The sequence below is a fragment of the Melopsittacus undulatus genome, chromosome 3 (assembly GCF_012275295.1).
Source record: "Melopsittacus undulatus isolate bMelUnd1 chromosome 3, bMelUnd1.mat.Z, whole genome shotgun sequence".
Taxonomy (NCBI): Eukaryota; Metazoa; Chordata; class Aves; order Psittaciformes; family Psittaculidae; genus Melopsittacus; species Melopsittacus undulatus.
This window is the reverse complement of record NC_047529.1, coordinates 19,945,891-19,971,066: the sequence shown is the minus strand read 5'-3', so window position 1 is coordinate 19,971,066 and position 25,176 is coordinate 19,945,891. Positions and strand designations below refer to the sequence as shown.

The following is a 25,176-nucleotide window of genomic DNA, read 5'->3' as shown; positions in this document are numbered from 1 at the left end:
GAAGAGTACACCTCTCCAAGTTGTGACAGCTTTTTCCAGGAGAATGCTGTAGGAAATGGTGTCAAAAGCTTTACTAAAGTCTAGGTAGACAACACCCACAGTCTTTCCCTCAGCCTCTAAGTGGGTCCCCTTGTCATAGAAGGAGATCAGGTTAGTCAAACAGGACCTGCCTTTCATAAACCCATGCATGGGTCAGATCACTTGGTTGTCCTGTATGGTGGCATTCAATATGATCTGCTGCATAATCTCCCCTGGGACTGAGGTCAGGCTGGCAGGTCTGCATTTCCCTGAATCCTCCTTCTGGCCCTTTTTGCAGATGGGCATCCCATTTCCTAACCTCCAGTCAACTGGGGCCTCCTTGGTTAGCCAGGACTTCTGGTAAATGAGAAGTGGTTCCATGAGCAGCTCCACCAGCTCCCTCAGTACAGTACCCTTGGTGGGATCCAATCCAGTCCCATAGCCCTGTGTGTGTCTAAGTGGTGTAGCAGGTTGCTGACAATTTTTCTTTGGATTATGGGGCTTTCATTCTGCTTTCCATCCTGTCTTCTAGCTCAGGGGGCTGGGTACCCTGAGAGCAACTGGTCTTATTATTAAAGGCTGAAGTAAAGAAGGCAGTAAGTACCTCAGCCTTTTTCTCATCCTTTGTCACTGTATTTCCCCCCCACATTTGGTAAAGGATGGAGATTCTCCTTAGCCCTTCTTTGTGCATGTATTTATAGAAACATTGTCTATTGTCCTTTATGACAGTAGCCACACTTCTATTTCATATAGAAGTTAAAGAATTGCACCATGTACTTTTAGTGAAAGGGGATGAGAATTGAAACAGTCTGCACTTCCTAAAGAAATTTGTTCTATTTTGATGAGACCTTTTTTTATCTTTCCATTGAGCCAGAGGATCATAGTTGCTTACTATTGTCTTCTGGACATTTAGTATGTCTTGGAGATGTCCTGATTCCAGACAACAAAGATGAGCATCAGGGCACAGAAATGATTTCAGAGTTCTTCAGGAAGCTGGACTAGACAGTGGAAGAGAAATTTGACAGGCAGTGATGTTCTCAGCTGGCTGAGTTTCTTGTATCACTTTTCTAAGAGTAAAAATGCAACTCTAAGATACTGAATACAATTAACCCTTAATAAGACATGACAAGAAGCATCTTACTAAAACCCTTAAGAACAGCAGTTTCCTATTTGTGAAGCCCTTTTTGGTGCCATGGTACAGTTTTCCTGTGCACTTACAGAACAATGAGCATTTCCAGTTCTGGCCTTGGGATGCAGCCCATTTTGGGAATCCCTGCTCCTGCCCTGTGGGCTCCTGACAGAACAAATGCTCTCCTTGCTGAGCCACTTGAATCACAAAGTCTGAGGACTTTCGTTTCTTTCTCCTCTGTAATCTCTGTTAGAAATGAGAAAGCATCAGCAGTGCTATGCAAGTGGGGTGAAGGCTTTCATTGCTCCTCAGCATGCTACATTTCACGTTTTCTTCTCTAGCACACGGGACATGCTCACATATGAGTAGTGCTGAGTGGACTTGGCTCTGGGAACATATCTTTGGCTTCAAGAACATAGAGATTTCTGCAGAAGGTCTCCCAGTGATCTGTGTGCCTTAATTTAAATAACTGTTCATTGAAAATTCATGTCACTTTTACCAACTTAGTGCAGCAAAGATGATGTCAGTGGTGCAAACTGACTGCAAAGCCATCCTGCTATTCATAAATGGTGTCTTCAACCACACTGGTGTTCTACTGTGTTTTAAAAATTGCCTGTGTTTGGCTGTGCTGTGGAAAAATAATGCCTACTTGAGTGTTTCTGCCTCTGACCATCTTCTCATCGTGACCTGATATGAACTCATTTATGTAATGCTTCCTAGCAGCATTGCTGCTGCTGGAGGCGTGGCTGTTCCTGCGAGCAGCCTTCACCTTCAGTTTTAAAGGTCTTTCTAGCTATTCAATTCAATGAATGCCATGGCAAGAGGGAGGGGGTTTCTTCACAGCCATCATAACACTGACACTGGAAGCCAGCAGTGCTTTATCCACACCTGCTGTGCCATGTGAGCTTTCTGAGAAGGGCTGTGTTCTTTTGTCTTGTAGTGTGTTGCCAAAGACTTCTCCTTTTCTTGTGTTGCAATCCCTCCTGCAAGTAAGGCATACTGGTTGAGTGTTGCAGTGAGGTGACTCCTGGTTGGTATGTGTAATTGTGCCAAATGCAGGCCATCCATATGGTTTGCAAAGGTTTTGATGTCTTAGCTCAGGGGTGGATTTTCAAACAGCCGACTTTGCAGGAACATTGCTATGGCCAAGGCTCTGCAGCTGACATTTCATGGGTTTGGTATCAGCAGCTTTTAGGGGGTCAGTCCCAATGTAACTTAATAAACAATAATCTTTACTTTCAGGCCAGGAATTTTCTTAATCTTCTATAATATTTGTGGAAGTCATGAATTCTTTACTGTAGCAGAAATCTAATGTATGCAAGGATAGACACTTCCAGATGTCCTTCCAGGACTGAATCCAGAGATAGAAATCTATACCGTACTTCATTCAAGAGCAACGGAAAGAGGGCCTGGATACCCTTTTATTTCTTTGAGCTGCCTCCATATTTCAAGAGCTTTTCAACATGAAGGTGTAATTTAAGGTTATTCCTATGCTGATTGCAAGCACTCAATTCTTTGCATTTTAAGAATTAAGTGCTCTTGCAGTGGAATTGGTGTGTCTCAGCTGAACATTATCTTTAGATAGTCTGCTAGTGATCAGTTATCTATAGCCAGACATCTGACAAGAATCATATGGTAAGAATCAAACCTGTAGGTCTTGCATATACCCCTGAGATAAGTTAGACTGCTCCAGTGGAGTGTGTTCCCTGCAACAATAATTCTGACTCATTTCCATGCCACAGATTCATGTATTCATTCACAGCAGACCTCAGATTGCAACACTGGACAGCAGGTATTCTGCTTTCTTATTCTCAGATGCTAGAGCTCATTTATAGAATCATAGAATAGTTAGGGTTGGAAAACATCTTAAGATCATCTAGTTCCAACCCCCCTGCCATGGGCAGGGACACCTCACATTTATAGGGCTTTCTTTCTTTTTCATTCCCCCCACCCTCTTTTTTTCTTGTCTTTTGTTCTTAGTATTCCCTCTTCTCCACTCTTTCAGTTTCTATATGGGCAAAATTGCACTCACATCTTAGAATTTATGTTAATGTGTACTTGTCTCCTGTTCTTGCTCATGATGGCTTAGAAAGCCTGGAGGAAAAATTCTGTAATTTAATGTCCATTCATGTGTGTTTTCAGTGCTTCCCTTTAAACATAGCTAAATACAGAAACCTTGGGAAGAACAGAGATAAGAGAAATGCTGAACCCAATATTCCATGGAGTACAAAGCTGTCATTACAGGGATAAATTGTCCTTATTTTCTACAGGAAAATCTCATCACTTCAAAGACTGTCTGTTTGACTGCCCAGCTGATCTTAGCTGATGCAATCTAGAATTAGAAATGTTTGAGTAGATGGTACCAGAGACACCTCAGCTACAGTTCCAGCAAGGGAAGCTCTGAGGACTATAGTGAAATTCACCTATAATCCCCAATTTGTATCACTGGAGAATACTATACCATATGGAGATGTTTGGTCTGGCTCCACATGGAGTAAGACAATACAAGCTAATGTGCTCTGCTGTAATGTCCCTTGCATAGCTTCATTGCATCTGGATCATGCTGATGCATTTACCTACCTAGTGTGAGGTAGCATTGCCAGCTTGGTAGGGCATCAGCTTGGAGATCTCTCTGTGTTCTGACGAATCTGATTAAAGCCTACAAAGGAAGCACCAAAATTTGTATTTCAGGTGAAAGCACCCTCAAAAGGCATCCAATGCACTTCTGTCCTTTCTCTCCTAGGTGTCTGGTATGCCTCTGGCTTTCACTGCTTAAGGCAAATTTTTGCCTTATTGGCAAACTGCCTCATTTTAATAACATTCCATTTTTAATTTGTAGCACATAAGCATGAATTTGGCTTGCTTCAGGTGACCAGGCAGCATAAAAAACACTACTAGAAGGCAGGAAATGGAACTGATTTGTCATTAATAGTATCTCAGATGCATTTATTTGCTTCTGAAACGCTCTGGGAAATGCTTTTCTTAAAAACCACAAACTGTGATACTTGTAGATCGATAGATGGGTGTTTTTGCTGAATATAGAAACCAAGATCTCTGTATATGGGCTAATTGGAGGTGTAGAGACCTTGCTGACACCTCTGTGACACAGGAGCACTCAGGCAGGATAATGTCTTACTCAGTCTCAAAGCAGAATTTGACAAACCTTGGAAGGTCAAAAATATTGGTGTTTTGCCTGGATTCTTTATTTCTGCCACTGGAACCCACTTCCTCCAAAAGAAGCTGAAAGAAGAAAGGTACTTTTAAGTTCCTCTTTGTAAATTAAAACATAATTGATAGAAAAATAAAGCAACTGATGTAATGTAAAACTCCTGGAGTAGTAACTGGAGAAGGTGCTACAGAGGCTTCCCAGCAGTTATACACTGAGAAACAATCTTAATCTCCAAGATAGTGTAGAAAAGGAATGACATTTATTATCTACAAGTCCTCACAAGCTGATGATGCAGTTTATAAAACTGTATTTGGCTTCCCCTCCTTTTTCTCCTTTATTGTAATCCCTTACCATGGATCATTTTACGTCCAAACTCACCTTCATCTGTTATCATACTTCAGTGATTTATTGACATCACAAACTTCTGATTAATAAGGCTAGAAGAACATCCATCAGAAGAACTGAGAATGTGATCATTTGCATTCAGGCTCTCATTAGCTGTAGCTGTCCTTCTGGGAGCTTTATCTTTGTCTATTTCCAGACTAAAGCCTGTGATGTTTAAAAATAATTTCCTACAATTAACCTTTTGTTTCTCTGGGCTTTTAAAGGTTTGGTCAAGATGGAATATGATCACTATAGGGTTAAACCAAGTAAGTAGAAAATAACCCAAAGTGTCCATGTAGACTCCTAACACATGAGAAAATCAGAATAATAGTTGGCTTGATTCAGCTTCCTTTATTCAAGATGGACAATACAAAGCTCTACAGATAATCCTATGATCATATAAAATATTTTTTGAATAAGTAGGAATTACACTCATGATGTATTTTCTAAAAGTTTCCTTTTTTTCATTCACATTGCTTTGATTTTAAATTACATGAGTTTTGGTGAAATACACCTCTGGAATTTTCAGATTGCTACACCAAGTAAAGTGGGAAAGGTTTTGTTTTAGAGTTTCCATAGTAAGTTCTCCTTTTAATTAGACACTCCTAGGTTAAAAATACCTTTCAAAAGTGACTTCCCATGTCTTTTCTGCATTAGTGACAGATTAGAGAAGAAAATGTGGAGTATGCCTGAAAGTGATAAGTTGAGGTTAGAGGTCTAGCCAAAGTCAAGTGTTAGGGAGTTTCAGCTGTAGCAAGCTGATGCTTTGAATTATAATCAAGTGATTAATGTTTCTAACATAAGTGGGTTTGGGAGTTACAAGGACTTGCAGCAACAGCTTGGGTAAGTATGGTGAAACCTGCTTTTAGAGGTATTTTATTTATAGCACATTCATTAGGTTGGACAAAATGGACAACATGTGCTTATGTGGTTAATGATAAATCCATCTGAGGACTAAACTAGTCTGCTGAGTTATGAGAAAGCCATTTGTAGGTCAGTTGGAAAGGGATGGACCTGAGAGAAACATTTCTTATTTGTATGGTGGGAGCAGGGAGAGGGGAGAAGCTCGAACTAGCTTTTTTCCTGCTGTAAAATATGTAGGATGGAAATGTTACAGATCTTCATTCATTTTTAAAGGTCATTTGCCTGTGAAGTCTGTGTTGCTGGCTTCATAAATACCAAAAATAATATGGGAAGGAGTAGGCATGCCTGGAAAGGTATAGGAATATTTTTTGTAAAATAGCAGGTAATCAAATGTTAATGTATGAAAACTGCAGTGATCTCTATGAAACTGCAAAAGTCAGGAAAGGCCTAATCTCTGTGGCATTATAATTTTGCTTGTGGGATTCAGGCATTCTAGCATGAAATAAAAGGTACTGAGCAAAAAAGGTTGTGTAAGACAGCAGTCTTTTGATTTCAACAGACTTTAATCCTGCTGCTGTAAGTGGTTCAAGACAATCTTTAAAAAAGTTGTTTCCCCTGAATGATAAACCAAGGTGAAAGTATAGCTAATAAAAATTATGTTTTGGCACACAGTTAATGGTGTGCTTTTAGTTATAGATATACCAATAGGATAAAAAAGATTGGTTCCCCTCTTCTAGGCCTATCCAGGGTACTGTAGGACATCCATCCACAGGTTCCACTGGTTCCCACTGTGTACCATGATGCCATTGGATTTCAAGCTGAGCTCTGGACAGGTCTCATATAGAAAATTGGAAGAAAGAAAGAGAGAAAGAGAGAAAGAAGAAAAAAGTGTATTATTTCTCGAATCAAATCAACCACTCCTCTACATAGGAAAGCTAAACCTTGTAGACTTAAACACCTCATGGGTGAAAGGCTATCACAAAGAAGTTGCTTGTTGCACATCCTCACAAAACAATAGCAAACCCTGTCCTTTCAAGACATGCCTTTTTCCTGCTGCTACTTCTACTTTTAGGTAAAAATGGAAATGTGATGTTCATTGTCAAGGAAGCTAATTGCAAAGTAACTACTCTTAAATGTGTTGACCGTGTCTTTTCATGGTATCACTGTAGGTGCTATTTATGAGTGAGCTTAGTCTATCAGAACAAACTTTCAAAAAGAGCTGATTGAATATATTGAGTTAGTATTTTTAGAGAGAGAAAATTGCACTTAGCAAAGAGATATTATACACACAAATGTACAACAAAGCCAAATGCAGGAAGTTATCTCATATTAATTTACATTTAAAACTCATTTATTACTCTCAGGATAATGAGCTAATGAAGGACAAAGTGGCTCTTGACACTTTGTAATCTAAAGTGGATGCCCTGCTGAGAAGATACACTCAAGTGCCACAGAACTTATTGGGCTCCAGGAGTAACTGCATGAAACCTAATGGCCTAATCAGAGTCTACCTCATTCAGAGGATACACACAATTACTTGCTTCTTGCATCAAAATGCATGATGACACTATTATCATATTTATAGGTATTTTATAAATATGAAGTAATCTGTGTTGTCTTATGCCAGGCAAGCACATATCTTGCTTTTGGCCCATGTTAGACACTGAAAAATTAGGTGCAGAGATTGAAAGAGTTAGCTAGGCTCCCTCTGTAGTCCCTGGAGCAGGAGGGCAGTTCTGAAGGTTATTCATCATTCATCTCACCTGTTTTAAACTATGCTTGGATAAGACAAATTATCTACCACAAGTGCCAGTTTCTCTATTAACCACAGGAATCCAGTACAGCTATTTAGTTCAGATCTACCTTTGAGATGGCTAAGCTGAATGGAGATACATCTCACCCCATGGATTTAAGGAGCTGTACTTATACTTTGAACTGTAAGGACAGAACTCTAGCAGTAGATGTGCTACTTGCCTTGGGCAGTTCACAGATAAAGTTCAGTGTCTGAAGTGCAAGAAATAAGGATGTTAAAGCTGTGTAGAAAAGTCTGAGATTCATAGGGGCAAGCATGCATTTATCCAAGGCTTTCGGATAAAGAAACAGTCTTGCCGAGCTTTCGGGTAACTTGTCATTCTGACACTAGCTATATTTCAGTTAACTGCTTAAGTTAATTAAATAGCACCAGGACCCTGCCACTGGAAAACTTATATCCATGGTGTTAAATTTTACCATGCTCAGTGGCATGCTCTCTGGCATGGCTTGAACAGGTCAGAGCTTGTTGCCAACAAGCAGTCTGGATAGAGCTGTCCTCTTTTGGAGGTTAAGGGCATTTGGCTTCCAACATGTGGCTGGACTGTGCCTGCTGGCAGCAGGGCCGGAGACCAACCCCTCACCCTGTTTAGTTCATTGTAAGGTGCACCAACAGTTTCTTAGTCTCTTCATCTTCTGTTTTTATTATTTTACCTTCTCAGGATCAGAACCATGGGGAAATAGGGTATTGATGGGTTTGATACAGGGCTGTCCTTACTTTGAAATGGTATGGTGCTATCTAATTCCCTTCTGCTTTTCTCTCTAATCTATAAAGAGCTTGTAAATCTGATTTTGGCCTGGATACCCTAATCTGCATCCCAGGCTGCCCCATCCACTGACTTCAGTGGACCACACTGGAGTATGTCAGGGTTTGGAGCTGATAATAGTTTTTTGAGCTGGTTGAACAAACAGATATGCAGGACAGCTTCTTGACAGTATACTAGCTCTGATCTGAAAGGAGACACAGCCTTAAACATCTGTTTTAAGGGCATAACTGTTCTGAGCCTATTTGAACTCAGTACAAGGCTCTGTTTATATTTCTTTGATTAATTGAAAATAACCTCTTGTTAAGGGAGTGACAACTCATACCTTAAGATCATGTTGAAGTCATTCACGAGAGTGAAAAAAAATACACCAAATGTTAGACAGGTCAAAGCCCTTGTTTGGATCAAAGCATATGTTGAACACTGTAAAAATGCCAAATCTTGAAATGTTTTGTATTTAAGGTTGAAGTTTGGAGTAAAAAGATACTATAGCAATAAATCCCTAATTCAGCTTGTTAACACGCTACCACATTCACAAAGGCACAGCAAAGAGAGTGATGCTTCTGATGGAGCAACTGGATACCAGTCTAAGCGTGTTAAAAATTTACAGCACAGCTGAGATCATTACTGTAATACCACGTCCAGTTCTGATAGGCACATTTCAGAAAGGACTTTAATGCAATGGAAATGGACCTTGAAAGAGTGACAGGCACGATTTGTGGTCTGTCCATAAAATCTGCCTTACTGTGAGAGACTAAAAAAGCTCAGCTGATTTTATTTATTGAGGACAAGGTTATGAGATAGCTTGTCTGTGGTTTTGTAAGGTTGAGCCTATGTGGTGATGGAACAGGCTCCAGTTTCCATTTGGAGCTGCATGGTGTGGGTGCTTTCAACCAGAATGCTGGAGAAATGCCAGCTATGCCTGGGCTTGAAATATTACTTCTGTGCTGAAGGTAAATCGAGGTTGGGCTGTACTTCAGTGGGGTGCTTTCCTTCTCCGTCCATGCCTGATCTGCAGCTTCTCAGAGTGGATTAAGGGTTGAGGATTAAGATGGCCAGGGTTGAGGGTGGTGTGGCCAGAAAAATGCAAATTAAAAAGGCAGCCTTTCTTCTTGACAGGGTGATAACCACTGAAATAAGTTATAGTTATATGGGGTAGACTGTCCTTCACTGAAAGTCTCTGATTCAGGGTGAGATGTCTCTTTGAAAGATGTGCCATGATTCATAGCGGTTCTGGTGTTGCTTTGGGACACCACTCTGTGGTTTTGACTATGCAGGCTATCAGACCAGGTGATTGAAATGATCAAACAAGTGAACTCACCTGGCCTTGAGATGTCACTATTAAATAGAAGTATTTTTAAAGTCTTAATAATAAAGTCTTTAATAATAATATTACATTCCTATTAAACTGACTGGGGAATGGAGAGGTCTCAGTGAGGACATCTTTAGCCTGTGAAAACTCGATTTTAAGAAGTATCTCCCACCACTTTCACATTTGTGGCCAGAATGACTATATTTATATTTTCTTTCCAGAAAAGAGCTGGATCTGAGCTTAGAGCTGGGTTCCAACACACCCTAGAGCTTACTCTATCTGGTAGAACATATTTGAGCAGGCTGAGGGGTGTTTTGCTTACTTCCAAATTAAGTTTCCATTTGACTTGCACCTCAGTCTATAATGACCTGTTGTGTAGACATCCAACTAGATGATCTTTAAGGTCTCTTCCAATGCAGACTGTTCTATGATTCTATGAGTTGCCTTGCTGGAAGAGATCCATCCAGCTTTATTCAATTAAGGCAGTATCTTGCCTTTTTCAAGGCAAAGGCTTGACCACACACCCAGTGGCATTTTCTGCTTCTATGGGATGTACCATCATCACGCCTCGCTGGTGCTTGGGTGCTGCTTGCCTTCTTCCTGACGCGTGTGGAGCCCTGTCCTTCTCACCAGGCTGGGCAAAGGACCCCAGCAGCACTGGCCCATCTCCTTGCCGGCCCCACACACCAGGAGCTGTGCTCAGCACTACTTTCCAGAGCGACTGCTGCAACCCCAGGCAAAGTCAGTGAAGGTTTAAAGGGGCTTTGCTTCCTCCCTGCTGCCCCCAGGCACAAGCTGGAGCATTCAAGGAGTTTAGAAAAGCCAGAAAGCTGCTGAAAACAACATTTTACTCTCAGTGTCTAACATCATCACACCACTCCTGCTCAGATAAATAAACTCTGACGGGAATCCCCCCTCTCCACTCCCTTCATTCCTTGCTTTAATAAAACTTGTCACAGAGCTGGTTTTTTTCTTTTTTTTTTTTTTTCTTTCCAGTCAGCAGATTTTTAGGCTGGTTAATGAGGGGGGGAAATTTCTCTTCTCCCCCCCAATTGCCTCCCCTTTCTTTCATGTCGGGGGCCAAGTTTGGATTGGAGCCTGGTGAAGTTTCTGTGTCATTTCCTGTTGCTGCCCTCCTCGACACTCGCTCCCGCGCTCTGCTCCGCTCCGCTCTCTCCTCCTGCAGACGCACAGGGCGTCCGCCCTCCCGGCTGGCGGCTTTGGGGAGGATGTGAGAGGGCAGGGGCATACCTCACGCTCTCGCCTGTCACACTGCATTCCTGCTCTTGCACTCCCCACGGGCTCAGCTCCCAGCCTGCTGCTGACAACGCCGGAGAAACCGAATGGTAAAACAACTTTCTTCTCTCCAGGCAGCTTGGCTGTACTTCCCTGGCTGCTGTGAGCCCACAGTGGTGAGAGCGAAAACGTCCTTCTTTCTTGCAAACTTCGCCACCGGTGGCTGTGGCCCCGTCCACGCAGGTGGTGGGGAGCGAGGCGGCTGCGGGGTGCTGGTGCTGTGGGTTTGGGTGGTGGATGGTTGAGGGGCTGCGGGGCGGTCCAACGGTGTGAAGGGACCGTGGCTGGGCAGTGCCGGTTACGCGGGAGCCCACTGTGGATCTCACTCCGTAGGAGAGGTCAGCATCAGCGAGGGCTGGCACAGATGCTGTGTTGCAGACGCTGTTGGCTTGTTGTGACTGATGGTAAAAAAGAGCTGTTTAAGGGAGGGAGATATCTCTGTACAGAAGCCACGAAGGCAGTGAACAGAGGTAAGGGAAAGAGCAAGGAGGGTGCTCAGCATTTTCGCTTACGTGTTTGTCTTTCACCTTCAGTGTAGTGTTTACAGGTTTCTCCTAGGACTTGCTTGCAGTGGCTTTAAGGGTTTTGTGTGTGGGTAAGGTCCTGGAGATTGCTTTTCTGTCCAGAAAGGACTGATATTTGTGAGAAACTGTATTACACTTGCTTGGAGGAGCGGGCATAAGTCAGCTGGCATCTGTGAAAACCTGCCTGTGATGCCTTTCCTCTACCATTTCCTTATTTGCTCGCTAAACGCGCATATATTTATTTATTTGGTAGGAAAATGACACAAATGCTTGTGCTTTAAAGTGGAGTGACTGTGACTTCATGTACTATTTCTGTCATTCCTGACTCGTTCAGTCTTGACTGTTTCTTGGGCAAACAAGGCGTAACAAACTGACGGATAAATCCTGAAGCATGTGCTGGAGCCGGTTCCCGGAGCTTTCAGAGTTAAAAGGCTTTCTTGAATTCACTGTCACACAGCAGTAAATTTCAGCGTGTCAGTAAGTGAGGGAAAAAAAGCGCTTGCAGAGCATTATACACCGTCAGATAGTCAGCGCTGCGCAACCCCTGAGTCTTCACAGGCAGGATTAGTTCCTAACACCTCCAGCTACACAGCAGCATTTAGAAAGGTCAATTATATGTAGAGCGTTTAACAGCTAATTATAAGGGGGCAGGGGGAAAGCCTTGGAGTTGTCCCTGGGAAAAATGACCCTAAGGCTTTGTGTACAGCGTGTTTACTTCCAAGGCATTGCTTGATTCATGTTGCTCCATCAACTCCCCTTACTTTTATGTTAGTTTTGCAGTACAGTCCCACTGCCCCCCTCCCAGTGGGAATGCAGTGGAAAAAGGTGCAAGATGGGGAATGTAGAAAGGGGGCTTTGAGCACACCCTGAGCACATCAAACCTTTGCCCTGGCCTCCAGCCAAGTCACATCACCTCCCATGGCTGGGGAAAGTTCAGGCTCCCTCTCCAGCCTTGGCATCCCTTGTGTTGCTGCCATGAGCACTGAGGGACCCAGGAGACCTTGCTGACAGCTCTGCCTGGAGTAATTTTCTAGGTAAAAGCTCAATGTTTGTTTCACAGTTCTTATTTGAGAGCCACATTTTTTTAAAAACCAAGTTGAATAGGAAATACTTCTTCTGGGTTTTCCCATTGTGCAGACTCTGAGTACTCTGCCACTCCTTACTGATTTATTAGGAAGTTTTCTTCACCTTCAGCAACCCCACAGCTGGCTTGTACCTGTACAAGTGAGCTGGTCTTGCTGGTCTGTGCTACACACTGGTGATACAAATGGGCTGGTCTGAAACAGCTTCTGTGTGTTGGTAAGAGTTAGGATGGGCCAGGGCACTCTAGAAAGGCAGTTTGGATGCGGCCACCTTGTTTCAGAGTGTAAGAGAGTTTAATAATACGTAGGCGTCAGGCTGTGCCAGTTGGCTTCAGGGCTGAAGAATGGGCTCTGGCACGGTTTAGTTTACTAGCAGAGACAGAGCCAAGAGCTTATGAGCTCATGTAACAGAGGGAGGAGAGAAACTGTAGCAGGAGTCCCTCCCAGCACTTCTAAGGAGCTGAAGAAACAGTATTTACCTGGAACTGTGCTCTGTATTTCTTGATATGAAAGGAAATGAAGTGTCAGACTGACCTTTTTGCAGGGGTCCAACAGGCAACTCAACTCTGAGGTGAATGGAGTCATTGACCATTCATGGGGTGGGCTAACTGTGCTTCACTTGCTGCTTTTGGGTGCTTGAATGGTGCATAGGACCTGACCTCCTTTAGAAACCCATCCATATATGTATTGAGAGATGAGCCTGTGTCTCAAACATACCTTGTGGGAGTCTTTTTTCTAAATTATCCTAAAACTTTACCTATAGGTGCTATAGTGGGAGATGAATATAATTTAATCCATAATTATTTTGGATCTAAATATGAATCCACTTTATTTTAAGCTGACCTCACTCCATTGATTTCAGTGGAGTTACTCCTTGATTTACAGCAGTTGAGGGCAGGTAAGAGCCATGTGCTATTTTCTGTGACTTGCAAAGGAGAAAGCAAGACAAGAGAAACCCACTCAGGGTGAGATCATGATGGGAAATGAAGGGTCTTGAGTACCACCAAGAACTTTCTGGCTTTTTTTGGCTTTCTTGCTTGCCCAGAATCTCAGCTTTTTGTTCTGTTAGTGGAACCCTGTTCTATGCAAAAGCAAATGCTAGGTCCCTGCTTTTACATGGAACTGCTGTAAAAGCAAAGACTAGGGTCCTCTTCTGTCTCTCTCCTTGTGTGAGTGTACTTTCCACACCACACTTTCAGTGCTCATGTGGCCTTGACAGATGTGTCAGGGTATGGAGATTCCAGTTTGGCTGCTTACCTTGGGAAAGTGCTCTGGAGCTCAACAGACTTTACTGTCTGGAAATATTTCCTGTTGCACAACATAAATTGTCTGTTTCAGTTTAATCCTGTTGTCTTGAATTACCTCACCAATGTACTACCTTTAGTAAAGCCCTCTGTGGTCACTTTGCTGCAGTGGGGGAACCAGTATTGTGAGAGGCTTCAGGTTGTAAAAACTTTCTGCCAGAAGGTGGAGTGAGCATGTGATTTACCTTCCCCTCTTCTCAGTTTTGCACAGGGGCAGGGCAAACAAGTCTTGCTTTTTAAGAGTGGATCTGTGCTACTTCTAGTCCCTGAGCCAGACCCCTTGCTGCTCCACAAGCCCACAGTGGCCACTGAGATCTCCAGGAGAGATCTCTCATCACTGGTGGCTTGCCATGACTCTGGTGGTCCTTTTCTCTGAGCTGCTTTTCCCTGTGTCAGTGCTTGAGCTTGGTGTGATGCTCCTTGTCCTGCCTGAGGTTGCTCCAGGGATGCTCTGCTGCTCCCTGGTATCATGTTGCCAGATATCTGTGCCAGTTTCTGGTGGGGTTCACTGAGGGAATAGCAGCAGTATTTGGGGTAGCCTTGGCCTGCTAATTCTTGAGGGTGCTTTCTGGCTCTGTCCTAGCTGTCCCCAGGCTGAGTCAGACACACTGTGTTCATGTGCTTTGCTCTTGTGTAGCTCCAGTTCTTGTGGTATTTCAGTGCTGATGCACAAATCAAGGTAACATTTACACGCTCTAGTGAGTCTTCAGCTCCCCTGCACAAATCTCTTGTTTTGCTTCTGATGCAGTGCCACTACCTGAGGACAGTCCTTGTCTCCTTGCTGTCAGGAGCTCTTGATCCCTGCTCTGTTTATGGAACATTGCCATAGCAATGAGAATATGTAGAGATGGTCAGGATCAACCAGATGACATTCTCACTGCTGGACAAACATAGCCAAAAAGGTGCACATCCCCTTTCCTCTCCAAACGTATCCTGTTTGCTTTGACTATTTTAAAAGCACATTTGGTGCAGGAGACTGAAGCTTGCTATCAATTTGAGACTTGCCACTGTGTGACTAACAGCTGTTTAAAAGGGATTAATGCTGAGGCTGGAAGGACAGTTCTTGTTCTTCTGTCCACTGGCTTGAGGCTGCCTGATGTGTTGTTGCTTGTGGCAGTCACTCGCTTCCCAGCAAATCGGTTAATGGCACAGAACAGCTCAAAGCCAGAGGCTTTTCCTCCTTTCTCCTGACTACTTCTGGAGTTGAACTGGTGAGAAGGAGGTGATAGACCTCTGCATCCCATCAGGAATTCCCTCAGTCATCCTCTCCCTCCCTGGAAGTGTTATTTTTGGTTAATTCATGCAAGTCTGGGCCTCCTTGGTCTATCCTGTGGGAGGAAGCTCAAGACTGGAATTTTGTAATAAAAGCCAGATTTTTCTCTGGAGGCAGAGTGGAGGAGGCCACTCCTGTTGCTTCTCCAGTTCTTGTTAGTTCCTAATCAGCCTAATCTGTTAACTCTGAAAGGTTTTCTTTCCCTGCTGAGAATAAGCTTGTCTCTGAGGAAGGTCAGCATTGGACTGATCACCCTGAGATACCTGATTTCCACAGAGCCACTAATGGGAATCCCACCTCAAGCTGCTTGGATGTCATCATCCTGATGCAAGTTCCCAGCAGTTTGCTGGGGATGAGTCTTTCTGAATGCACCTTAGACCATGTACACTGTTGCAGAACCACAGCGTTGCTAAAACCAAGGATTTTCCCTCCAGTGTCCTTTGCCAAAGTTAGTTTGCTCTTACCTTGAGGAGCACAGAGAGTCACCTTCCACACCAGGAGCAGCTGGTTTTCACTGAAGCAGACACGTCTTTGTACCTGCAATTTGGAGTGTTCTCAGAGGCTTTCTGTGGTTAGGAGAAAAATACAGATCTGGCCCTCTGATTTCATCTGTGACCACGATATTTCAGTGTTCTTCTCCTCCACTGACCATTGACAATGGAAAGACCATGACTCCCTGCTCTCTCATTTTGGACTGTCTTTGAAGGGGGGGTTGTTTCTAGAGGGGCTGGTGTAGTGGGAAGCTGAGAACATCTGAAGTGGCCATAATTTCATCCTCAGTGGTACCTGACAATACTACCTGTAAGATACTCTTCAGAGTTTCCCAGCTTGGCTTAATTTCACTAGCTTAATAATATCTTAATAACTAACTTAATACCTCTTGTGCTGCTTTTAATTTACTGGTCACTGTTATTCCCCTCTGACAGAGCTTAAATTATGCTTGGATTATTTTTTTCTTTGTCTTTATTAATGTCTACATGGTCTGTGTAGTCTTCAGAGATTTATTTTTCTTGAATGAAATCAGCCTTCTTTTCCTGGCTAGTGTATAGTGAATGACTGTCACATTCAGATATATGCTTTCAAGTTCAGGCCTTTGCCTCAAACATATTACTTTACACCACATTTGGCTGTGTTTAGCTGCAGTGCTGATTTACTACATCACTGACCATGAAAGACTCAAATTCCTCTGACTCCTGTTTTGTTGTTTATTTACTATCAACAATGCTCCAGTTTTTAGAATAGTTGGCAGATTGTAAGCTTAAATTTCTTACTTTTCTTCCACTTGATACGATGCTTACAATCAGGTTAATATATTTAGCAGCTTTGGAGCTGATTACAGACCAAGTACAAAAGGCTTTCCTGAGAGCAATAGTGCCATGAATGTCACAGCAGCATGTGGCGCCCAGGTACCAGATGTGCACGGGAATGAAGGGATAAAGTTCTCTCCAAAGTGCAGGGGGAAGATCCCTCATTTCTCTTCCACCAGCAGAGGCTTAAAACACAGAGTGCTGGTGACCGTCCTTGTTGCTTCCTTGTTTTTCTTGAAGAAGTCTGTAAGTGTTCTTTGCTGTAATTCAAAAGTGAGAAGGGTGCTTTTCAGCAAGCTAAGGAGGCTTGAACTGCACCAAGCCTGCAAGGGGGTTCCTGACTCCTAAATTTTGTGTCCAAAAAATTGTCACCTCTCTTCTCTGTCCAAAACCTGCAACTCTCGGCCTGTATGGAAGCTCTGGGTGTGAGCTTTGGTCAGCCAGAATAGTATAGCTTTCACTATTGAGTCTTTAAAAAGCGAATGAATGCAAAATTGGGAATTCCCTCTGTTTTTTGTTTTGTTGTTTTTTTTTTCCTGCTTGTAGAATCCTGGGCTAGGCAAACCTGCCAGGCATGCCAACTCTTCCTGACAAACTGCTGTAAAAAGGGGTAGTATGTAGTATGCATGTAGTCACAGCAACCATGGCAGCAGAAGCCCTTCCCAGAGAGGAAGGAGTACACCGTGGGCACCATAGTCAAGTCAGCCTCCATCTTCTGCTTGTGCCTTCCTGCAGGGTCTGCATCCCTTCTCTTTCAGGTGAGTGCGGTGTTAGGTGGTGAACATCTGATGCACTGCTAGTGAGAACCTCCAGCTGATATTTAGGAAAGGCTTCTCTGCCACGTCAACTAGCTTCTGAGAGGACCAAGCCAGTAGGTAGGTGCCTTTTCAGATATAAGTCGGGGCTTGGTATTTCCAGCTGACTGGCACTCAGCATCTTCTCACTCTGCATGCAGGAACACCTGATTGCCCTGCACAGACACTCTGTCTCCCTGGACTTGTACCTGTACACTTAGAGGTTCTGAGTCACTCCTCAAAAATTCAGTGCTCTCCTTTTGACTGTGTTGAATGCCTGAACACTTAAGATAAGTGTTCCAGGTCATGCTGCTGGGCAGGATGTCTACAGGTTCATTATTGTGACACCAAGGTAAGACTTTTATTAAATGTGGCCTGAAGTCAACTTTCCACAGCTCAGCTTTTGCAGGTGCAAAGGACAGGCTACAATCCAGAGAAGGGATTTTTGCCTTAATCAGTATTTGCCAAGCAGTATGCTAGGCTCTGCCTGTTGTTGTTACTAAGAGAAATTATGCATGTTAGGAAAGCGATCACATGGCTATCACACCATGCAATCTGACTTTATTTTCCAACACCACTAAACACTTGCTGATGCTGTCCAGACCTTGCCTCTTTGGTAATTTTCTATAGTTGTCTCTGAAGCAGGAGCTTGCTTGCAAAAAAAAAAAGGATCCAGGACACTAGTTTGCTCTCTGCACAGCTTTAACTGTGCAGCTGGCTGCCAAGCATCACACAACAGAGTAGACAGAAAGCAAGGCAGAGAAGTGCTTGTGAATCACCATGGAACAACATCAGATGAGCCAAGCAGGCCCATGTGATTTTAGGCAGGGCTCAAGAATTTTGTTCCTTTAGCTTCAACCCAGGGGGCAAATTTGTTCGTTTCACTGGCATTGCAACAATGATAAAGCCTTTGCACCCATTTACCCTCAATGGGCGGTGTGCAAGCTCTGAAACATTTGCTTTTCCTATTATGTGTGATAAAAGGAAAGCAGGAGATTCGGTGGGACCACTTCTTATGTACACTTAGCTACTTTTATCCCCCTGTGAGTATATAAAATATCCTTCAAGCAAAAATAAGTGGTGTTATCAAAGTAGAAGTAGATGCTGGAATTGAATAGGTTCCCTACTGTGAAGTATGTTTTGCAAACATATATGGGGAGATGGATACTAAACTATGAGTTGTCACCTAACTCTCTGAGACAGATACTGAAGATGAAGTGCTGACATTTGACAGCTACAAGGGATGTTGGAGGGAAATTTTAGTAAGGTTGAGGCACCTGTGTCTGTGGTCACCGAATGCTCCAGTGGTTCATCTTTCCCATGCAGGTTCCTGAGCCTTATCTGGGTGGGAGCCAGTTGGCTTGGACTAAAAACCATGTGAGATAGCTGTGTAGTAGCATAGACAGTCAAGTTCCAGTACCCATACTTGAGCCACTATTTGTTAGAAATTCACTACTATAGCGTTCGCTGTTACAGAAACAGCATAAGAGCTTTCTTCACTTTTGATTCTTTCCTGTCATGGCAGAGATCACACAGTTTGGATCAGCTCAGAGATAAAATGAAAGCATACAGCAAACAACAAAAGACAACTTGATTTGGGGAGTCAAAAATAAAGACAATTTCTGGGAAATACAGGAATGCAGGCAAGAACATGAGGAAAACCACCTGCTCAAGAGAGAAGGAACCTTGAAAGGTGGACATAAAATCTCCTAACTTCTTTTCCCATGTCTCCTGGACAGCCTACAGATATTTCACAAAAACACATTTTGAACCAGACATGCTAAGTTATAACCCTGTTGCAGTGGCTCTTTGGGACTTAGTGTACCTCATAGAACCACTGTGGACCTGAGGGGAAGTCTAAATGCAGCTGGAAGAGCTAAGAAACCTGTGTCCTCCACCAGTCCAACATTTATGACAGTAGGAGGGTTATCTTATCTAACTGCAGAACAGGAGTGCTACCTGGAAGCCATCTGTCAGAGGTTTCATTCCATTTTGCTTGCAACATGCTGGAAAAATGAAAAGCTTTTTGTGACCGCTTTGTGTTATTAATGAGCGAAGGTTGGAAAAAATCCCCATGACTTTCTGTTGTACATGTTTCTTGAGAAAAGACATGCTATCCTTGGCGAGACCTCACAGCATGCTAATTCTCAAAGCATAAATGCAAACGTTTGAAATTGGAAGGTTTGTTGACCCTGGAAGAAAAAGCAGATTCCAAACAAGCACTCAGAGAAAGATTTCCCATTTCTTCAACATATGCCCTTGCTTTATTGATGAGTGGAGGGAGTTTGCCTGTGTTGTGATTTAGTCCTGTTTATCTTCTGAATTTGCATACATTTTGTTTCTGGACAATTATAGTTTCAAGAGCTGGCCATAAGGTAGGCAGCTGAAGAGGCACATATCCTCTTCTATCCTTTATTGTGCTGAATTTCCAAACTTGGGGTCTTGCTTTTGAACAGAAATTTTGTGATGGGGACTGTAGAGACTAGGTTACAGGTAAAATGTGAACCTCCATCAGGGTTTGAACTTGGATCTGCAGAAAACAGCCTGCTTATTTCAATCTGCAAAATCACTTTGGCCCATAAGGATCTATAGATTAAAACCTCATAGTAAAGAAAAACTTAACATAAAATCTCCATGGCTTTTAAGGGAATTAATTCTACCTTGTTGCTCCCATTGGGCCATGTGACTTAGAGAAGTAAACCTCCTCAGAAATCCTCAGGAGGGACATGGACTGTTTGAGGGTATCTGTGAGTTTTCCCCGTTGTCCATGGCTGGGTAGTTGATTTCAGCTGTTGCACTGCTGTGGTACAATATACAGTAACGTCTTTCCTGTAAGGTTCAAAGGAAAAAGAAACAGCCAATGCTAAGGCATGCTGCAGTTTTTGTGGGGGAACATCTGTGATCCCTCATTCCTTCTTCTAAGTATTTAATCTGTTATGTCACTATGCAGAGTCTGGTACTGTAGGATGATACCAGATTGTTCTGTTTGACTTCACCTTTATTTTCCCTTTCAGTCTGAATGTAGGGTCATTACTGCTGCTGTTTATCAGGAGGCACTGTAAAAAAAATTCTAGCATGCATTTATATTTATTTATGTTTGAATAACATCCGATACATGCTGGAGGATAGACAGCATGGAGTAGCTATAGTGCTGTTTCCAAAGAGGTTAAATGGTATCCTTGGCAAGAAAATAGAGAGGAAGGAAAGATCTGTTACATGTGCCTGTGTATTGCCTCTAGAATAGGATCAAAGTTAGGAAAAGAAACTGTGTTTTTGTTTCTCCACAGTTGTTAGAGTTCACAAACTTCCCAAGACCCACATTTCAAGGCTTTCATCAACCAGATTTTGTACATTTACGTTTGTTCAAAATAGTTTCCAGGCAGTGGGTGATTAGTGGTTAGAAATGGCTTGCAGTTTGGTGATAATTTGATTAAGTGAAATCCTTAGGAAAATGAGCATTCCAGATCTTTCATGTTTCTCTCCTTCACCTGTGGATCGTGACTGCTTCCCCACCCAGTCTCACAGGAGGCATCTCCTCTGTTTCCCACATTTCAGAAAGGAAGAGATGAATGCTAGTCAGGAAAGACAGGAGGATGCCTCTAGCCAAAATGAGCAGCAGGAAAAGACATTAACCCCCGAAAAGATGACACTTTTATATTTTTCCAGGAGAGCTTAAAATGCAGCAATTATATGGGCCTCTCCAAGAACTCAGTGTACTCTGGTTCTTTTGAATTAATTTAGCATTAAGGACTGTGCTGTGCTACTGCGCACTGTGGAGTTACAGTGTCTCCAGAGATGGAGAAAGCCCAAGATTCATGGTGATTTGAGAAGACTGTCATCTCCTCAACATGTTAAGGAGAGCACCCCCCAGCAGTATCATCTTGAGCATCACTCCTCCTTCTCTAAGTCTGAAACAGTCTGCAAACAAATGAAGATGACCCATACCTGTACATTTCCATGCTGGCCAGTGAGCCAGCAAAGAAAATGGGGAAAATAAAAATAAGAGGTAAATATTCAAAGTTTGGCCATTTTAAAAATTATGTATAAATGAGAATAATGTTGTGCAAGCTGGGCCATGGGGTTTATCTTTTTTCCCTGCCCATGGCAGGGTGGTTGAAACTAGATGATCTTAAGGTCCTTTCCAACCCTAACTATTCTATGATTCTATAGCTTGACCTGGCAGTCCTTACTAAGAGAAGGAACATCTTGTGCCCTGCTCCCTCATTCATAAATGGGGAGAGTGGAAGGGAGAGTTAGTACTTAAATACTGAAGTAGGTACTTTTACAAAAACATTTCCTTCAGGAAATTTTGGTAAAAAATATTGTTTTAAAAGGGATGATGTCTTGCTGCCTTCCTGCAAAAACTGTGGATATATGCCTGTGATAATCACTGACTCACGTATTTCCAGTTGGTTGGAATGGATTTACAAATGTTCGGATTTACTGCACACATGGCTTTACAAACAGCTGCTTGAAGTGGTTTTGCAGATCTCCCTGTGATAATGACATCATTTGTGTCTCCAAATCACAGGCTTAATATCAACACAGCGCTATCTGGGATAGCAGAGGGAGAGAAACATTCTCTCCTTCCTTGTGTGCTGGAGACTTTTCCAGTACTTGGCAATCCATCATGGCCCTGCGTGGAGCAGCCGTCACTAGGCACTGTCTCACATCCTCCTGGCCCCATCTCACAAAGTAGGCCAACCCAGCTGTTTTCATAAGTACCTAAATAAAAGATGAATAAAGGACCAGTGAGGCCATTCAGTCCATCTTTCTGGATAATGGCAGCCATAGGTTTCCCTTGAATTAACTCCCATTGCAATCACAACAGGCAGTCGACCTTTGTTTTTCAAGTGGTACCATTCTCAACAGTGGTAATTCCACCATTGCAAGCAGCTGACATGGGTACAGCTATTACTGTCTTTCTTCTTGGCCCTGTATCTCTTTGAAGCTGCATATGTGACATTAGTGGTCCACGTATCCTTGCTTGAGACACCCTGAGCTGTAGTAGATTCTCTCAGGGAGTGCATCCAATGTAATTTACAAGACCCATGTATGAGAACATGTGAGATCCCTTAGGAAGATTTTCAGTCTAAACCTATTTAAAATTTTATATGGAAAAAGAAAGGTCTGAAAGTTCCCACTCAGCAGAATAGTATCCACAAGACTCAATTAATTTACCTTGATACAGGCCTTTAAGAGAACTTGCAAGTGCATGCTGCATTAGGGGTAGGACATGCGTGAATGCACAAGAGCAGCACCAGATAAGCAGAAAACATTGCAGCCATCTAGCTAGGAGGTTATGGGATCCGTGTAGCTGGCAGCATTGCTGAGCAGATCAGTTTGCACTGTGGCTGTTTTTTTCTCACAGATGGGATAAAAATAAGATAAAGTATATCCAAGAAAAAATAGTTTTGCAAAGGTTTGAGCAAGCTGCCAATGTCAGCAAAGGGAGCCAGTAATGTAAGCAAACTTCAGAGAAGGAAAGCTGCAGAGCGCCCTGCTGGAGAGAGCAAAGGGGACCAGCTCTGCAAGCTGGCTGGATGTGGGGTGAGGGGTTGGATGGGTGATTAGTTTGATTTGTGTCTTCTGTGTTTACCAAGGCAGATCCCAATGTAGAGGAAAGTTTTTCTTTTAGCTGATAAATATTCCTGCCTCCAATTTGAAATGTTTTCCCCCCCTTCTGTGGCCCTGTGACTTAACCTCTGCCATGCCAGGTCATGCAGGCTGATAGCTAGGTGCTGAGGAAATTTGGTACTCCTGTCACGGCTGTTAATGTCCGTTCTGTTTCTTCAGGGTTAGATGTACATTTGGCTTTGATCTTACACCCAGCTTTCCAGCAGATCCTTAAGAATGACCAGTTCAGGCAAGGTGAGGAACTGCTCCCTTAAACTGGATCTTGTATCAACAGAGTGAGTAGCAATGTCGCACCTGTCTGGGCCGTAGGATGCTCCCCTGTGTGCATGAAACTGCAGGTAGGATGTATGATGGAGCAAAAGAAGATGGTGTATCAGGGCTTTGTGGGGCTCAGATGAACAATAGGTACTGCTTCTTGGTGGCTGTGTGGTAACTGGCTGTGAGCTTGGTCTCCGGCAGTGGAAGATCATCTGCCTTCATTTAGTCAGCTGTGAGAGCAGCTTCCTGGTGATTTCTGCTCTTCCTTTCTTTTTGGGCGTCACTACTGCTGGGTCCAGACTAACGGCCCCAGTAGGGGCTCCATACATGACGTCTTCAGGGGTACCGATGCATAGAAAAGCCCCTTACGCAGCAATAAGAGGGGGACACCAAGTCTGAAACTCTGATTTGGCAGTACTTACTCTGTTTTGGGGAGGTGTAAATGGCAAAGTGCGTGGCCAGAGGGAACAAAGGCTAGAGGTTATCATTCCCCACTAAGTAACAGTTATTTGCTGGTCTCTGGAGTAGTTAGTTCAGACTGGTTTTTACATACACTTAATTCAGACAGAAGTAATCTTGGCGAAATGGGGGTTGGGCTTGTGTAGGGAACATTCTGGGGATAAACATCTGCCTCTTTTTGGTTGACAACCATATTTGTTACATTAAACAAATACCACTATCTGACCTAGAGAGCTTGTGGAAAGAGGCCAGAAAATAAACTGCTTTGCTACTGACAAGATAATGGATCAGGAAAAAAATAAAAACATTGCAGTGTTAAAAAAAAAATAAAACTCAGTCAAAAAGCTGCTTCTCATTTCTTTTTTACATTACCCTGAAAGTTAGGTGTAGTTTTTCAGCTCAGCCTCACTTTGTAAAGTTGGTGGGTTTTACACTTGGCAAAAGAGAATGATAACATTTTCCCACATTGCTGGAGAACCTCATTAGAAGTGTGTCTGAGTGGCAAAGTTCACTCCCCTCCATGTGTTAGGGCCAGGGGGTTGATGTGCTTTGTATGAGAGATAATAACCAGATACAAAAATTGTGTCCAGACTGTCACGCAGCCATGAGGGGGCTGGATCTAGGCATTCACCTTGGCCCTCTACAGCTAGTGTCTGTCTGTCTGCATCTGTGGAAGCAATGCCATTAACGCCAATGCACCAATCCCCCTGTCTGGCCAGGCCACATTGGTTTCCCATATGGGTATGATGCAATTTCCTTTGTTTCTTTATTGGGAGATTAAAGGAGCTGCCTCCTCTCCCTTTTCATTGTAGATAATTTATTGTTTCTGGATTTAATAACTTTTTGTATTTGAAGGTTTCATGCAAATGGGTTAGGAGCAAATGTGAACATTGCAATGACAGCACTTTTAAGACAATTATCTACAGTATAGGCTACCTGTTTCCTGATCCTCCTATTGTATAGATAAAAATTCATGTACATAGCCTAGATGTCATTTCAAAGGCAGTTCTGGTTAACAGGTGTTGCTTCTTATCGTAAATTTAAGAGGAAAATGATCTGTTGGTAAGTTCAGTGGTGACATTAAGAACTGCTTCAGAAAGTTCTGAATTCTCCTCTTGATGTTTGGCTGATTGGGTAATGCTTTTGCTCTCAGGACAGTGGGACACCACTCCTTAGCATCAAGTTTTGCATCTGGAAGTCCCTCCTATACAGAAGCTTTCTTTGGCTCTCTTGTAAGTAGCAAATGGCATGTGCCATAATGACTCAGTAGTGTTATGTAGGGATTTACTTTAATAAGACATTGATCTGGAGATTTGGCTGAAGTTGTTAACTCCAGTCCACCTGCTCTAGGGGCTAGACAGATGTAATTCCATAAGGTCTCACAGGGCTATACTATCTTAGCACATGCCATCTCATCCCCTGAGAGCTGACCCTGCAGCTGTGAGTTTAGCTGTGCTGAGCTGACAGGTTGGCTTTGCTGAAGCCGTTTTGTCACTGCAGCCCTGTGCCCCACAGATAAGCTCTGCTGTGGGACCACAAGGGACTGCTTGTTCTTCAGCCCAGATGATGAAGTTGCGCCCTTTTGGGTTCTCCAAGGGCTTGGCGGACACCTTGTGGGACTTGCCACATGACATGACATGGCTGTTCTTTCAGGGCACAGCTAACTAGAGTTACTTATTTTTATTGTTAAGCACAGGAGTAGCATGAAGAAATCTAGATGTCTGTCAGCTTTGCAGCAAGTTGCAGAGACCACTTTGTGGCAAGTTTGGGTTGCTTCCATATTTCAAGTTGTC

At 43.1% G+C, this 25,176-nt stretch overlaps 1 protein-coding gene across 6 annotated transcripts in view; it reads left to right on the top strand.

The window, feature by feature from the left end:
- Window positions 1-25,176, top strand: part of LOC101867750 (protein eva-1 homolog A) — a 205,476-nt gene that overhangs the window by 130,806 nt on the left and 49,494 nt on the right. The window contains exons 1-2 of one of the 6 annotated variants that reach the window (XM_031046668.2): window positions 10,735-10,795; window positions 16,994-17,110. The exons of 3 other annotated variants lie outside the window; for them this stretch is intronic. The gene's annotated coding sequence lies outside the window, so the exon portion shown is untranslated. Of the gene's footprint in view, window positions 1-10,734; window positions 10,862-11,139; window positions 11,216-16,993; window positions 17,111-25,176 lie in introns of those variants that run through there. 2 more of the 6 variants (XM_031046667.2, XM_031046670.2) reach the window with 2 other exon arrangements.